We start from the raw sequence: 15,544 nt of genomic DNA on the forward strand, positions 1-15,544 counted from the left end.
ACACACGCGCTCTTACAACAACTTTGATTTCTCCGTGACAAAGTGCTCCGCTCGTCCTGATTGGTCCACACCGCCAGAAATACGCCAGCAGGAGGAGAGACAGCCCCCCTGATTGGCTGACAGGTGATGACGCGCAGAAAAGGTGTGGTAAAGGGCTATAAAACTCAGGTGAGCGCTGTGTTGACTTCTGCAGAATCCAGCTTGGACGAGGGGAAGCTTTTATAATACAATACATGATCATACTGTGAGATAAGATAAGATTGTATTAATCCCAAAGCAGATTCTTATCCCAGATATTGCTCAGAAAAAAAAATTACAACATGAAACAATCCAGTGCCTGGATCTATTTATTTATGTTAAATATTGAGAGGGACATGTTGCACTCTAACACTGATTGTTCAAATCTGTCACTTCAGTGGAATAATGACTTGTGTTTCCTCATTTGGCATTTTGATGAGATGTTTTGAATATATTTTCTATTGGACTATGTTTAGTTATTGACTGTTTTTTACATTAATGAAAGATTTCATATACAAAACACATAATGAATGTTTAGCCTTGGCACACTATTACAGATTAAACAAACCAACTGTTTCCATAAGAATTGAAATTAGCTGCAGCTCTGCCACTACAATGGTAAAATGCTTCCACATTAGTGCACCAGGAACAATAATTCAATCTGTGCAACAGTGTAACAATAGCATGGCCATTTGTCTGCATAACAAAGACTTTTATTGTTGACGCTTAAGCACAATTTGCTGTTAATAGCCTTCCTTCATCCTGCTATTTAACAAGATTTTGAGTGCGCAGAAATTAAACTTCATCCATCACTGAAAACATATGTATTCATTGTGCTTCTTCTTTCCTTTAAGTTGTCTCCTACCTATCACTGTTGAACCGATTTGTTGATTGCATATACTAACTTGTTACATTAGCCATCTATCTGGTACATGGAAAAATGATGATACAGTAAAGTAATTTCATAGCAGCTTGTCCACAATCAGAATCAAGCTTGAAATGATTATGCAACATGAGGATGAATTGCATGCAGACAAAAAACAACTACTATGCTTTTCTTTGGGTTTATTAATTCTTGGCAAGCAAGAAAAGCTTTTACTGCAGTGTATTTCAGCCTTGTACCTGGTTAATTCTTTAAAATCACTGCATATAGATACTTGCTTTCTGGTGTAAACCCAAAGTGACAGAGGAAAATGCAGTCAAAATCTGATATGAAGCAGATCAAATGCAGAAAACAAATAATTAACAGCTCCTTGGACTTGCTTTAGTTCACTTAATTGTGTTGAAATTAATGCAGAAGGCCTGAAAAGTATACGTTAAAACATTACAAGCATAGGTGATGAGATGGTCCACAGGGAGCCCCAGCAGCGAAGCCTGGGCGGCTGATTCAGCACCGAGGACAGCTCCTCTCCTCTGAGAGCGGCTCACTAATGATCAGCCTCACACAGGAAGCCGCCTGGTTTCATACTCACCGAACTGTGTTTACTTTATTAATAGAACCTCTCCTATCGAACAAACTTAGTTGTTTGTGGTGTTAACAGCGTGTGTAAAGTGTGTAGTGTATCCCTTCACAATGAGCTAAATTTAGAAGCGACTCAGAACAAAGCAGTGGCGCTGACTACTAATGATTTCTGCTTCTCGTGCAGGCAGCAGACATGTGAAGTTAACAGGACAATTGTGGCATGATAATTAACAAGGCAGATGCTAGATAAGTGAACACCCTTTAAAATTCTGCCTTTGGCGCTAGATTTCATTAATATTTAGATCATACTCTGAAACAAAGAAGTTCATCCTTGAGCATGTGGAAAACACAGCTCCATCTATGCATCCATCTATCTTTTTAAAGTCTTAAAAAAACACTATGATGGCAAGTAAAAATGTGAATAGATCTTTCTTTGTCTGTTAACTGAGACATTCTCTCAGAGGAAGAGTAGGTCTGTACACCATGTCCCAGTTTTTTACTGGCAGTTGTCTGAAACAATCATAGCTGGCCTTGAGCATCTTGACAGCCTCTGCCTTCTTCCATCACTGAAACAATATTGTGTTGTGATGAAGCAGGTAATTATGCAAATTGAAGACCATATTATTTTATCATAAATGCATGAAAAAGCTGATAAGGACTCTCAAGGGCTTCTCAGTCTGTGCGTGTGGCCCAGAGCTAATATCAGCTTTAAAACTTAACAGTGAGGGTATGACCTTACTGCATACGCTGTAGTGCTGCATATATATACTCAACACAGCCTGTAAACAGCCTATTTTATCATGCTCAAAAGCACCACACTGATGGCAGTTATTAGTGAAGATGTCAAAAAACTAACCCGTGCTGATTTTTTATTTCTTGCTGGATCCAAATTTCATAACTTAATGTCAACCCACATGACGTTTTAGAGTTTAGCTGGTTTTTACTGCAACCCAAATGATTGTGTGTGCAAGTTTCATAACTACCGGCCACTGAAAAATGGCTTGGAAGGCAAATAAAATAAATAAAAAAATAGTGCTATCTTTTGCTCTCATGTCATGCCAGAGCTCTTGCTGGTATCCATTTTGCAGCATCATGTTTTATTAACTGCTCGAGGGAATGTTTTCGCTCTACTTACAATACACTACTCTCCATCCACGTACTCTGACTCTGTCTCCTTCACAAACGCATAAAACACACACTCACACACAAACTAAAACATTGACACAATGCACATTCCACCTCACGTCTAATTTTGTTTGTAAGGCGGCACTCGAAAAGTAGCTTCATCTTGACTTAGCGAGTAACATCAACACCTGTAGAGATTCACTACACAAGCAGGACAGCATGTACTGGCTCCAGTTAAAATTCTACCCCTTCTGTCCCCTCAGTCTTTCTCTTTTCCCCTGCAGCTCCAGGTGTCATGCTGCATTCCCACACTTGCCAACTAAAATAAAAATTGCACCCTCCATATAGCACATCATCTTCTGTACTGGAATGTGCATTTGTGCAAGAGTATGTGTGTGTTTGCACTGTATGTGTGCAAAGTGGAGCTGCAAGAAGCAGGAGAGGAGGATTAGGGTCCCGTCACTGGAAGGCACACGACCTGATATGCCTCTTTTTAATCTCCCCATCCTTTCAAATTAGCATAAGCCTATTCTCCCTTTGCTTCCCCTCTATCTATCCTCTCTTCGTTTCCCCTCCCAGTTTAAAAACTGTCACTCTACACCGTCCCTCTTGTTTGCTCATTATCACTCGCCATCTATTCCAACTATGCTTCTCATCTGTTTCAGTAAGAAAAGAGCCGTCTCACAGCAGGCAGCCTGGTGAGACAGCTGACGTCAGCTGTTTCCCAGCGCAGGGCGGCCAGAGAGTTTTGTTTATGCTTTAAGATGCTTCAGTTAGACTCTGCTTGGCTTGTGGAGTCCGACTGGTTTCCCTGTGGTGCCGTTTGGCCACAGTTCAGTACAAATCCATTTTGAAACTGTACATATAATTGACGTGTGTACAAATAAATCCTAATGTTATTTCTCATAAACCATATAAAGTCTCTTTGAAAAAACAACTATGAGTTCACTGGGCTGCTCTCATGCTGCAGCACAAGTTTCGATACATGGAACAATTAGCATATCATACTGTGAAATGACCTTGCTAATGCAAATGCTATCTCTCTATCATCTTATCCCTAACTTCGAAAGAATGTGCAGGAAAGTAAATGAAGTATGTACACATCGAACTCAGGCCTGAGGATCTTCCCTGCATGGGGCAACAGATTTTATTAAACAAATTTATACCGCAGAAATCATCTGGATAATATTAAGCTGTATTGAATGCATTAGTCAGCCGCTGACCTTGTCGATTGAAACGTGTTATTGGTCTCTGAAGGAGAAACATTCAAAAAGTAAAAAAGTGATATAATAGAATGATATAGTGGTACATTTTAAGACCCTGTCTCAAAAATTTAGTTTTTTTTTCTTACCTTGTTAACATGTCCATATGGTGTTTTTATGTGCTGGAAAACATATTAACGACATGGCTAAGTATTTCCAACTTGAAACTCCTGTTAGCTAATGACAGTCTGAAAAAAAATCGGAATCACTTTGCACTTCAAACAAATCTAGCTGAATTGGTTCAGTATAACAAACTGCTATTTTGTAGTGTAGATTAGTTTTACAGTGTTCGAGCAGATGAGCTGGTGTTCTTGAGCTGCAGTGAGTGGGTGAGTGGAAAGAGAGGAAGGGATTTCATAGATTTGCACATTCTAGAGGCAGCAACAGTGTAAAGTTAAAATACTTATGGAAAGTACTCACCACCCTTGGAAATTTTGCCCTTTAATTGCATATCAACATTAAATCCTGGTCAATCTAATGTGTTGTCTTTGTCAACAAGAATGTACAGAAAAAAAATCTCTTTCCTGTCAAAGTGAAAACTGATTTCTACAAAGTAATACCAATTAACTAAAAATATAAAATGTTTAATAGGTGATTGCATAGGTATTTACGGGTTCTTTACCTGTTAAAGCTTTATGGGAGAATAACAGAGAAAGCCACTGCTGAAAAAAGCTTGTATTAAATTGCAACTAGAGCTTGCCAGAAGACATGTGGGAGACTCTGAAGTCAATGGGAGGAAGAATCTTTGATCTGATGAGACCAAAATTCAGACTTTAGGTCATCACACCAGACACCAAACACTGCACATTATCACAAACATACCATCCCCAAAGTGAAGCATGGTGGTGGCAGCATCATGATGTGGGGTTTCTTCACGGCAGCAGGCCTCGGAAGGCTTCTAAAAGTAGAGGGTTAAATCAAAAAAAGCCAAACTACATTAAACATGATTCCAATAGAATAATTAACAGGGTAAACAGCCAACTCCAATTTTCCGTGACTATTGAGGCTGCATGGATAGATGTTAGTTTTCTGTACATGACAAGGAAATATTACAGGTCAGTGCACTTTCATTAAACAAAGGATGGAATTAATGAAATAAGTGTCAGTCATCGTCATTTAACTTATGCAAATACAATTTTAGCATTTTTCCATCCTCGGGCCGTAACACAGGAATCTAACATAAATGCAATACAAAACAATTAATTCAACTCTCCATATAACCCATGCCATATTAACTAAATAGAATGAGAATGTAATGGTAATTATTCAGACTTAAGTACGTTGTTTCCTCCCTCAACACTCCACAAATGCTGGAGGAAAAAGGACTGACTAGTGAAAATAATTTAGATTTTTTTTCTCGCTGTGTCTAGCATGCAGTTGTAGCATGAGCAGGGAGTTGGATGTGGTGGTTGATTTATTAAAGTCTGCTTACATGTCTTCTAACAGGGGAGTACGACTGCATTTTAATAAAACAGCATGAATAATGTCTTTTTTGGCTAGAGAGGCAGCACCACAAAATCCTGATAGATTGTTTTAAGAGGTGTCACTTGAGTCAACGGCAATCAGGGCTGAAATTTGACAATTTGAAAAAGATCTGGGATTACTAAGATGTCTGTAGCCTTGCTCCTCAGGTGAACTTGACTCTAGAAATACAAATTATCTGATATTAGCATAGCACATTCAAATCTCCATATAAAGATGAATGAACCCTGCATCATGTCATCCACAGGTTCCTTAAAAAGTCAGTTTCAAAGTTCTTTACAGCGGCTCTGGCTGTCAGTATCTTGCCGATACCTTACTCATCCAAACTCCCAGCTAATTCAGAAATCAGCAAAAAGGTGGAATGTGAGTAGAGATGGGACAGGCCATGAAAACATCTCTGGTCCATTGACTGTCCTGTGTTGGTACCCATCTGTCACTCAAAGAAGTCACATCCTTTGATATGTTGAATTTTAAGCTTTGATACTACTTCAGTTGGTTATTTATAGAAAATTGAGCTCCAGATCAATTTTATCTTCTTTTTTTTTTTTTTTTACCAGGCTGTAAACGTGTTTATTTCTGCCATTTTAACATGGAGGTCTATGGGGAGTGACTCACTTTTGGAGTCAGCCTGAAGCAGCTATTCGAGGAACTGCAGCTTTTGGCACTTCATTTTTCAGATTGTCGCTTACAAATCCCTGACTCAACTGTCCGCAGGGGAGTTGCATTGTGGGTCATGTAAAGACCAGGTTTGTCTAGAAAGAAGAATATAGTCAGACATCATTTTTTCTTTTTAAATCTGACTCTCTGAATCTCTGAAGTTTTGAAAGCTGCAGGAGTGGTGGATGAAACTAAGTATTTAAATTTGTGATTCATCAAATAGATTCCTTTCACTGTTGGCCCACACTCTGTCAGTGCTCGTGTTTTTCTTATGCCATGAGTAGCAAAGTTTACAACACACTGTACTCCACATTGTGTTTGTTACAATCCGTATTTTCAAGATTTTGGAGAATGCACGCTGGTCTGAGCAGAATCAGACAGGTCACTGAGGACGGTCGCTACATGTTATCTTGCTGTGTGCAGCATACAGAGTAAATCTCTGCTTCCCAGCTGAGTCTGGGAACAGTCAGGGCCAAAGTTTGTATCTGGAATGTAGACAAATCTATGTAAGATCCTGTAGTTTTTAGCTGGTTTAATGTAATCTAAACAGAGCCAGGAATTCCAGAGCTGGTGCCTTTAGCAAGCTGCATCCATAGAAAGACAATGTTACGTGTCGGTCGTTGCAGCTCTGTACGCTGCCAGCTGCAACATGCTTTTCAAGCTTAATAAGAATCTGAATAGCCTGGGCTACTAAAAAAAGAAGACAGACTACATGTATCTGTTGTCTCATGAGGACAAAAAAGCCTAAAGTCACTCTGTCTTCCTTTAAGCTTCAGTCTGAGCCCACTAAGTGAAAAAGGGTGTTATTTTGAAGTTCCTTTTCTATTTAAATGAGAAAGCTTAATTTAAACTCTTTGATGTAACGAACATCCACAGATCCCAGCTGTATCTGGGTCAAACGTTAACCTACTAATTCCTGATAGGAGACAAATCTCTTTCATGATGTAACAAGCAAACGTTTGCTCATGTGTGAAACAGACTTGTTTTTTATTTATCACTTTGAAGAATTTTTCACCGTGAGCTTGATCCATGTGGAATACATGGCCCACTTTCTTCTGCATGGAGTTGCTGTGCATGTGTTTAGTGGCTCTATGTGTTTTTAAAAAAAAATCTTTTCCACATTCAACGTGTGCTTCTGTAGTGCCAGTATGTAATGACAATGCGAAAACTGAGTCCCTGTTGTAAAGCAGATGTTAGCACCTTTTCAAAAGGTTAGCTGTGTATTATAAGATATACAAAAGTGTGAAGTTTTATAAAAATAACAATCCAAGTGAGGCTTTTGCATTGTCAGAAAGATAAAGCAGGAGAGAAAATCAATAGTTAAAAGAGAAAGATGGAGCAACCTGAGAAATGTATCGAGGAATCAAAAGTACATTAAAAGATAAAGTCATTCAAATTCATAGAATGTAATAAGAAAATGTTCAGTTTATTGTCTGTTTTTAAGCTGAAATGCCCAAAATGAAAGAGTCTTTTTTTGGCATAACAGTCTCCATAGAAAGAGAAAGAAATGTCAGCTGCCACTACAAACAGTGAGTTATCTAATATTTATACACCAGAACTGGCAAAAGACTTCAAGGAATGTGGCATGTTTCTGCAGTAAAACTCACAAGATGCTGTGAACATTTGAACATTGTGTCAGAAAACAAAGATTCAGTCTTATGTGTGTTAGTGTCACGTGGCAGAAACACAAACAGTGACAGGTGGAGCAAACACAGGCCAGACTTCAACCCGATTATTTCAAAATAAAATTATTAGAACTTATTATTACAAGAAATTAAATTGTCTGACTCTAACTCGATCATATGAAAATGATTCTGACCTAATTGCAGTGAGTAAACAGATTACGCCTCTGACACTAAATAACATGGATCATTACATGCTCAGTGAGGAGCAGATAAAAGAGAAATACACTAAGATTAACCCTTAAAGTCCTGCACTACTTTTTGAAACTTCCAGCTGAAAAAAAAAAAAACATCCCCAAATTTAGTTAAAGCTCCACAACTGTCAGGCTAAAATGAACAACCTTGGGCACTGTGGATGAGAGACATTTGTGAGAATTTTGAAATACAATAAATCTCTGTGTCCCCATCACCAGATCAAAGTGAGATTTTAAACACTTCAGGAAAACTGAACCTAAAGCTGAGTGGCGACCAAATGATGAAGATATTCTGAGGAGATTCTACAGACTTAAAAATATCAGATTATGGAACACGGACTGAGTTTCTTTCACTTTGCTCTTCATTTTACTATAAAAGTTGTCGGCCTATTTTCTTTGAGGCATCTGGAAAACATTCTTGCTGATTGTCTCCGTATATGTTTTTAATGAGCAACTTGTGATTGTTTAGAGTGTCGGTGCATCAAAATAACTAAGTAAATGCAACTGCTATATTTAGCTCCAGAGGCAGATCATGTGTGCCAACGGATGTCTGTCATAGACCGTCACTGTCTCATTATCTATTTGTACCTAAAATAGTTTGTCATAGTTATGTAAAAAGCCATTTAATACACATTTTCTCTTCTTCTGAGAACCAATTTGAAATTCACTTCTTATGCAAGAATGTTGTGCTTGGTCCTTACTGCTTTAAGGGTTTAGGATCAAGACCTACACTTCAGAGTTGTGGAATTAATGCATTTATAAGAGGAAACTGTGCTTGTGTGCACCAACAATGGCAAAATGTCACCCATTCCGACTGAAAAAGGTCACATCTAAGTGAACGTTGACCACATCCGCAATTACACCCACTCTCACTCTCATTTTGGATGATAATGTATTTACAACCTGAGTAGATTTTAGCTATGGGCGAAGGTATCACTGATTAGAGCCCCCTATATGCCTCATCGCTAACCTCTATAGATGCTCTTTTACAGGCATTTTCTGTCTCCAGTATGATTTTTATCGTGGCTTATTGGCCAGGTCAGGACAAATAACCATGTAGATTATTTGTGAGTTAGCAGATTATTGTTACTTTTTTAGTTTTTTTTTTTTTTTTTTTTAAAGTCATCTCCTCATATGAGTGAAAACTTTTCATGTTTAATGTAACATTTTATTTTAAAGTCTAACTGGATTGGATCAGGCTTCTAGGCTCTGACTATGCGGCTTTTTGTCAGTTCATTTTTGGCAACACTGGTTCTGCTGGCAGTGAACACAGTGAGCTGTCAGACTATATATTTTGATATCGGATGTTTTGGTAAATTACAAAAAATGCCCTTTGAAACAGTATATTAGACATATTTGCATATATCTGATATATATAAATATACGTTTGAAGTTACAAACATGCATAACATTACTGATAACAACTTCAAAGTCAGCTCTTGATTTCTGCTGGCCTGTATTTGGACAAATATCCCTGCTCTTAACTGGAATAGCTCACAACAACAACAATATCAAAACAAAAGATGAAAAGAAGTATTGATCGATTACCTATCTGTAATCTGCATCTGTAAGTTTAGGTAAGTTTCACGCATCCAAGTAGATCATTTTCAATTGTTATGGAGGTGAATATAAACCACTGGCTGTCTGGAAACTAGGAGCCAAATGCAAATCTATGAAATCTACATTTATTTACAGGCAATCACTGATATAGCACCTTTTACCAACATTTCCAAGTATTTTACATACACCTAAATGATAATAAGACAAGACAATAAACAATATACTCACAGGTATTTGATAGGAATCTAAAAAATAAACATATACAGGAGAAACATCCATCCATCCATTATCTATACACCGCTTAATCCTCACTAGGGTCACGGGGGGGGGCTGGAGCCTATCCCAGCTGACTCGGGCGAAGGCAGGGGACACCCTGGACAGGTCACCAGTCTGTCACAGGGCCACATACAAAGACAAACAATCACTCTCACATTCACACCTACGGGCAATTTAGAGTAATCAATTAACCTCAGCATATTTTTGGACTGTGGGAGGAAGCCGGAGTACCCGGAGAAAACCCACGCATGCACAGGGAGAACATGCAAACTCCATGCAGAAAGATCCCGGGAAAGCCGGGACGGGAACCAGGGATCTTCTAGCTGCAAGGTGAAAGTGCTAACCACTACGTCACTGTGCAGCCCCTACAGGAGAAACAGGAGAATAAAAATTTACAGTATGAAATGTCAAAAAAATAGTTCAAAATTAAATTTAATGAAAGATTGCAGCAACCAGAAAAGTTTTAATGCTTGTTTGAAAAGGACAACATATAGCAGTTGCAGTTTGTAATAATAGTTAAACTTCATATCATAGTTAATAGCCTTAAATTACTTCAGTGATAACATTTCCACCTAATAGAGGATGTGAGATATGTTTCACTTACTTTAATCAATTTAGCCTAATGAAATGAGATTTTTAAAGATTACAGAAATGTTGCAGTTCAACTAAAATCCCCTCAGAGTATCCCAGTATAAAGATATCATGCAGTAAAGTCTGTAAACCACAGTGGAGCAGCAAACTCACAGTCCATCCCTGTAAGCATCTACAGGAGAAATACAGTGACATTTTCTTAGAGAGACACTGGAAAAGATGGATTATCAGCAGCAGCGACTCTATGAGAGCGAGAGGTGGGGAGATGGCGAAAGAGACGGATGGGCAGAGAGGACGGGCAGCTGGCCAGAGTGACATTGGGGTTTGTGTTCAACATGCCAAAAGGGGTTGGCAGTGCCATTTGCTGACTCACACCGCGGCCCCACAGGGATTTTAGGGACAATAGAGTCCCATTTCTTTCTAATGAGAGCTGCAGATAGCCTTACAGACACATAACTGAGCAAAAATACAGCCACTGACAGGAGAAACAAGTGATGGAGACCAGCCAAGTGACCCACTGTAGCACAGATAGCAGCCTTCAGTTCAATCTGCCCAATTATTTTTCTTATGAACTGGTTTAGATGGTGCATGTAGCGGAGGATAGCAACTCATTTCCACAGCTTGAGAAATCTTATAACTTCACTTGACGTGCTATTTGGATATGAAATAACTGTAATTTAGACTCCGCTCTCTGAATTGCCCCTGAAGAGGTTAAAAAAATGATTTTTCTGCTTAGAAATTAGTGGAGAATAAACATGTGAAACACAAAATTATAGATTTCACCCTGCTTTTTCCTTTACCACAAGAGCAAACAGTATGTCATGGACAGTACAATAGCATAAACCTCCAATCCCATGAAATACTTATCTACTGTTTACAAGATGCAGCAGACGAAGTGAAGTTTGTGATAAACACCAACAGATGTAAAAGCTCCAGAAGAAAATGCAGAAATATGGATTGGACCTTAACCTTCAAATTCAACATTTTCATTTGATTTTAATTTATTTATGCGTTGTTATATACGTTATATTTATTTTACAATGAATACGGCTGATGCAAAAAATCCCACATACAGATTTAGTGAGTTGTGTGGTGCGGAGCTCTCCGTGGTGCTGAAAACTCACCACAAAAAACAGATTATTTTAATGTCTTACAACTTTACTAGTATATTAAAAGTCATATTACATATCTGGACCACGTTTTTCACATTTTCAACAACCTTTTTCTTCCTCTTTTTTTAATTCAAGTCTTACAGAATTTTAACTCATATTTCAGATTTGAAATATATAAAAATATCAATAAGAATGCAAAGATATATGCATTTCTGTCTCACACAATATGACATTATGATCTGTATTTGCTTCTAAAAAATCTATGTCTGTCTGTCTGTCAAATTATCTATAATATCATAATTATAATTGTTTTTACACATATAAATCCTTCATTAAACATTAAAAAGCCAAAAAGATAAACAACCTCATATCAAATTGAGGCTAGAAAAAAAGATTTTCTGGTATTGTACAATATTTTTGGCTTCGTAGTTGCTGGAATATGATCATTTCTTTTAAATTTTTTAATATGGTTTTGTGTTGCGGCTCCACAGCCATTAACTCATGCGTACCTCCTCTTCCTTCAGATTTGCTGATGTTTCACCAGCAGCAGTTTTACAGCCACTTACTTCAGTTTGCCTCAGCATAACTCCAAAGCTTGATACCATTAGAAAATCTTTCCTCAGCACAGCATTTTAAAAAGACCTGCAAAGCCACATAAACTGCTCCTACGAAGCACGCGAGCTCACTAAGGAAAAAACGTGATTCTACTTTCTTTTTATTTTCCTGCTCAAACACAAGAATGATTCAATATTTTGACACTGGAATGAAAATGGAATTGCAAGCTGCTGGAATGAAATTAACATCAACAAATTAATCCATAATTTTCATGCTTCAGTTACAGGAACTTGTAAATATAAAAGTGGGTTGAATTGAATTTCAGTCTCAGTCCATTCAGCTGTGGTTGTTTGTTCTCAGCAAAGCAATTATTATTCAGTGATGCTGATCTACATATCCAAGATACAAATTGCTGGCATGGTGACACCGTTGTAATTCTCTCACAGTCGAGAAAAACATTTTTATCAAATTTAAAGCTGAGTTTTGCTCCGACAGCAACCCTCTAGGCTGATAAAATGTTGTAAGCTGCTGCTGCTGCTCTCCACAGACTGTAAGCTGGAGTTTGTCTCTGGTTCTCGTGCTATAATAATACCCTTACTTAAGGAATGCAGCAGCACTCACGGGCTGAAAATAAATCAAAACTCCCTCCTATCTTTGCCTTTTATTCTTGCTTCCTCTTTTTCTCACCCCTTCTCTCCCCCTCTCCTCCTTTGCCACCACAAGCTGACTGTGTGCAGCTATAAAGCTTAACTAACTGGAAAATGAGTGCCCCCCCACTTGCTTGCTTATATACAGCATAAGCTGGGAGGCTATTTCCATGCTATCAGCAGTCATGAACTGCAGCCTTCCTGATGTGCTGGAGGGGAGATGACAATTTGCTGAACTAACCTCACTGTCTGCATCTTCTGTGTCTCACACATCTCAAATGTAATAGATATCTACAGCACAATACACAACTTACAATGACTGGAAAGCAGGAGAAGAACTTTACTGATGTATATCACTTAAGTACAATTTTGAGGTACTTTGCTCAAGTATTTCCATTTTACAATGCTTTATGTCTTTACATTTCAGAGGGAAATATTGTACTTTTTACTCCACTGCATTTATTTGACAGTTTTAGTTACTGGATTATAGAACAAGCTTTAAAAATACAACACATTCTTGAAGATCAAAGATGAGACAAAACAAGATAAGAGATGAGATGATTTTTTTTTAAATGAACAAGAAATGTATCTAAATCAGGGGTCACCAACCTTTTTGAACCTGAGAGCAACTTCAAGGGCACCTTGTTTGAAACAAACTTCCTCAATAGCAAACTTGTGCCATCACCTTTAAACAATAATAATAATAATGAAAATAATATGTAAAAAGACTGTCTGATCACATTTATGTTAATTATTCCTTACAATAATTATTAACAATGATTTCCACAACAATGACGGTAGGAAACACACACACACACACACACACACACACACACACACACACACACACACACACACACACACACACACACACACACACACACATATATGGAAATCTGTTCCAATCTTTAAAAGTCAGAGGTATCCCATCTCTGAAACTTTGGTAAATATCTTTCTTGGCAGTTTTGTATGAATCAGCATATTTGCAGCATTTTGTTCAAAATCACACCAGTTACATTTCTGTGCAAATTATCACTTCTAACATTTTTAGGAAATCGTTAACTGTCATCAAATCATGCTTCATTTGTGCAAACCCCTACCTTTGTAACATTTTTGAACAATTCATGAACTCTGTCCCATGTTTGTACAAATTATCAGTTATGGAAAAAAAAAATGAACTCTTTCACATTTTGACATGAATCCTATCACATTAGTACTAATCACCAGCATTTTTCACCAGCATTGCAACATTTTTAACAGATCATAACAACAAATCATTACATGTTTTCAACAAATTATTTTTCACATTTTTGTGTAATGGTACGGTGTTTTGAATGACAACATGTTACCTCTTTCTCTGTCTGTAAATGTGTGTTAGTGGGAAGCCTGGCATTGCAGAGCTTATCATGTCTTACCTTTACCTTGCAGCTCACAGTTCAGATGGTTCAGTTTACCAGTGATGTCTGTTAAAAATGCAAGGTCAAGAATCCACTCAGTGTCCTCAAGCAGCAAGGTGTCTTCCCCTTTGGATCGCATGAACTCTTTGATTTCGACCAACAGTGACAAAAAACGCTGCAAAACTGGTCCCCTGCTGACCCATGGGGTTTCCGTGTGTAGTAACAGGTCACCATGTTCAGCTGACAGCTCCTCCAGCAGCACCTTCAATGTCCTGGTTGTTTGGCTTTGGAGCCATTTATGATCTTCACGACAGGATTCATCACATGATCAAATCCGGCTACTTTTGTACATACATATGTCCTGCTGGTGAATGATGCAGTGGTAATGTAGGGATGTTGGGAAGTCTGGATCACCTCTGCATTGTACAATGAAGCCTGCATGCCGACCTGTCATGGAGGAGCCCCGTCAGTCCTCACTGAAACAAGCTTTTCTAATGGTACATTTTCTCCATGAAGAAACTTTTCGCCACGTTGTAGATGCCAAAGCTGCCTTTAAGTCCCGGGTTTTCCTGTCCGTAGTGCGCATACAGTCTTTGTGCGCTAGCAGGTGGCTAGTTAGCATGGAAGCTCTGTACCGGCTAAAGTAGCGTCTCTCCACATTGTGCCGCTTTGCCGACGCAATAGTCACCCCGCAAATAGGACACATACATTTATTTTTCACTGTCGTGAAAAAGAACTCTTCCTCCCAGTCATCGTGAATAAATAGTGTTTTCTCTTTCACTTCTCTGTCATGTTTTGGGGGTAAAAGCCACATCTAGCTTCCCCAAGCGTCTGCACCCAGCCGCTGCAGCAGAATGACGTGGTGGTTTGACATGCGCAGTGAACTCTGACTCGGACAAGGTCAAAGTTCATTTACACCGAAGACATTTTTGTTTTTAAAAAATTATAATAAATATTGTAATTCAAAATCTGCATTAATGTAAGTATTTTTGATTTAAAAAGAACAGCAACTATAATTTTTTATAAGGAATTTCATGGTGACTCTGCGGGCAACCAGGCGCCCGCGGGCACCGTGTTGGCTACCCCTGCTTTAAAGCATCCATCTTTAGTTATTTACAGTAAAAAGGCTTAGATCTCCCTCGGGGCTCTTTCAGCTCTGGCCTTGGGGACGCTGACAGAGATGGGAAGTCAACCAACTACTAAGCAGCTGCCCTGAAGCAAACGTCTGCCTATTAAAGTGCACACGGCTGATGATGCTCTTGTGCTATCTGAGCTGAACGCTGCAGCTCTATGGAGAAACTGCCTCCATAATAAGACTTGTTTTCCCTTATCATAACAGGACTCCATCCTTTTGTGTCAGCTAAGCACTTTAGGCAGCTTCTGCAGTGGAAAACATTGCTCAGTCAGCAGAAGCAGGATAAAAATGAGGCTATTGGTCAGAAGATCAGCTGACCAGGAGCCTTGACACCATGTTTGGTTTCATGTGTTGCCACTTGGGATATAAGAGCAGGCAAAGGTTAAAAG

Source organism: Amphiprion ocellaris, chromosome 18 (genome assembly GCF_022539595.1).
Source record: "Amphiprion ocellaris isolate individual 3 ecotype Okinawa chromosome 18, ASM2253959v1, whole genome shotgun sequence".
NCBI classification, from domain to species: domain Eukaryota; kingdom Metazoa; phylum Chordata; class Actinopteri; family Pomacentridae; genus Amphiprion; species Amphiprion ocellaris.